Here is a 2581-nt window from a genome sequence, read left to right as displayed (position 1 = left end):
TAACCAAATCTAACAAAATGTTATCATGGTGCCAAAATTGAGATAGTTACTTTACATACAACAGAGTAGAATTTGGTCTTTTCTGAGCCAAAACAGCTAGATAAATATTAATATAACCCTTGATAAAGTTTTTGAAAGAAAAATATTATTTGACAACCAATGATTTTGGCTTAAACTTGATAGCTATTGATTTTTATGTACCACAGAAATTTTTATTAACATAAAACAATTTTATATTTTACCCATGACTTAAGTTTGATAAAACTTAAGTAAGTTATTCCAACATATCCCAGGAAGATGAAAGTTATTAATACTGAAATTAAATCACTTAAACCTAAGCAATTAAACCTAATTATGACCAATTAATACAATTAGCATAAATAAGACAGAAGCTATCTGTAAAGTCACAATGTCTTTAGGTATCAGTACTTCACCTTTGGAAATTAACTATTTCTATGTGAGTCTTTATCTTTAGAATAGTTAAAACCTTGATGAAAAGAGGAACCTAATTTACTTTACTGAGAGAGTCTTAAAGCCAGTTTTGTAACCCTTAAATCATAACAAATTAGCATCAGTGACCTGTTAATGAGTGAGGCCTTATCATAGTACTCAGTTTATCTATTTAACATTTTGTCTAGTAAGAAACTTTATCTAACAGATGTGACCTTAGGTGTTTGTAAGAGATGAATTAAAGAGAACCAGTTATATGCTGCATTTCTTTTTCCTTGTCAGAGACAATTGGTCATTTTTGTCTCTAGTCAGAGTCTGGGGGACACATGGCTTAAACTTCCATAGGGTTTGAGATAAAGGGGGTTCCATCTACTTTTTTTTTTTTTCCAGAGTTCAGCTTTCCATGAATTTAAGTAGCATATGTTGGAAAGCAAGAGCAAAATGAAATTACAGAGAAGAGAGATAAGCATACTGACATTTTTTTTTTCTATTCCGAAGTTGTTTGTTTTTACATAGCAAATTTACCCATTTGGAAAACACAAGGCGATAGACTCTTGTCTATGTTTAACTTGGTTAAACTTCCAATTACATCTGTACTTATGACTCTGTGACCCACCTAACATAGGCATCACCTGTGTCTAATATAAGATGAATTTAGATTAAGATCTTGTCCCAATATAAAACTTTTTGAGTATCCTTAAGAGTCTGTAAACAGTTGAAGAATCTCTAACATTAGGCATGGCGTTTAGGTTTAGCCTGAAAATTCTTTCCTACATACGCACATCTTTATCCAAATACTTTAACATTCTCAGTACCACGGAAAAAGCATTTTTAATGAGCATTCTATGTCTCAACATTGAAAAATTCTTTTCCAGTTCCTTTAATTAATTCATTTCACCCGATAATTAATTATCGTTTCTTTTTTTCTTTTTTTTTTTTTTTGTTAATCGCCCGAGGGGGTGCACCATTCCTGGAAGTACTGCAATACCAGGTCGATGCATGGAGTGCACGGAGCAAACTCCTATTCCAGCTCCGAGCTACAAAAAGCCATTTAATATATTGTCCTAAGATAGAGTATATATCAGATATTAAACTGATAAGAACAGATACTACATTTGATCTTAGCCAAAAGGCCAAGAAGTGATTATCTTTCTTATAAGGCTATTAAAATATTACACCCCATTGATTAATCCTATTACTAAAAAGAAAGCAGTCTTAATACAATTTTCTATCAATAATACAAATAACACACTTGGAAATGATTTTATTAGGAGTAGCTAAGGCAAATTGTGTTGTTATCTTGAGGTACGCCGGCTCAGAAGTCAGGTCAGTTGCCTCCTCCTTTTAAGTAACAGGACATTACAATCTTTTTTAAAATATCTGGCAAATTATAAGTTACCTCTTTGGAGGAAGTTTTGTTGTTTTTAATAATCCTTTATGTAAGGTGAACTTGATCTAGAACAAATATCTGGCAAATTTACTCCTGTAAAAGACATTTAACTTTTCCTTTGTAATTTCTATGCTTAGGTCTTTGATTTCCTTGAATGGTTTTCTAGAAGAGAAAGGAATGTCACCTCCGTCTATCTCATCTCTTTAGTTACAGTCACAAACATGACACGACTAGCAAGCACAATGAGCACACATAAACACACACACACACACACACACACACACACACACACACACACAGAGAGAGAACAAATCCTCCTGATAAAATCAAAAAGAACTTGAAGTAATCTCAATTTTTTGTGTTTTTAAAATATCTTTTACTATGGCAATTAGTTCCTTTTTACTCTTTGTTAAATCATTTTTTTTTTAAACCTGTGTTCCTTGTGCCTTGAGAGAAGTTTTAAGCCTTTTAACAATTTATGCTTACCTAGGTTCTGTCCCATGGTAGAAAAGGAAAGAGGAGAAATGGCAAGACCAGAGGGCAACGTTCCTGGTTGGAGAACCGGCTTGGGGGATTTCCCCAATGGGTCTGACCACAATTTTAAGAACTGGCAGCCACTCTAAGAGGATTTACTGGCTATTGCGAACCCAGTTTTGTTGATGAAGAGAGGCTAGATAGGAGGTCTTTGCCAATGCCCGAACAGACCGTCGGTATTCACACAGGGAGCTAGGGGCCTTCAGC

General features: G+C 34.0%; 1 non-coding gene across 1 annotated transcript; it reads right to left on the bottom strand.

Moving 5' to 3' along the window:
• Positions 1-1404: 1404 nt before the first annotated feature.
• On the bottom strand, positions 1405-1595 carry LOC123457244. Its single transcript, XR_006634954.1, has one exon. It is a non-coding gene; the product is annotated as a U2 spliceosomal RNA (small nuclear RNA).
• Between the last annotated feature and the right edge of the window lie 986 nt (positions 1596-2581).

The sequence above is a fragment of the Jaculus jaculus genome, unplaced genomic scaffold (genome assembly GCF_020740685.1).
Source record: "Jaculus jaculus isolate mJacJac1 unplaced genomic scaffold, mJacJac1.mat.Y.cur mat_scaffold_110_1_198054_arrow_ctg1, whole genome shotgun sequence".
NCBI classification, from domain to species: Eukaryota; Metazoa; Chordata; class Mammalia; order Rodentia; family Dipodidae; genus Jaculus; species Jaculus jaculus.
Note: the sequence above shows the minus strand (reverse complement) of the source record. Positions and strands in the feature narration are given on the sequence as shown.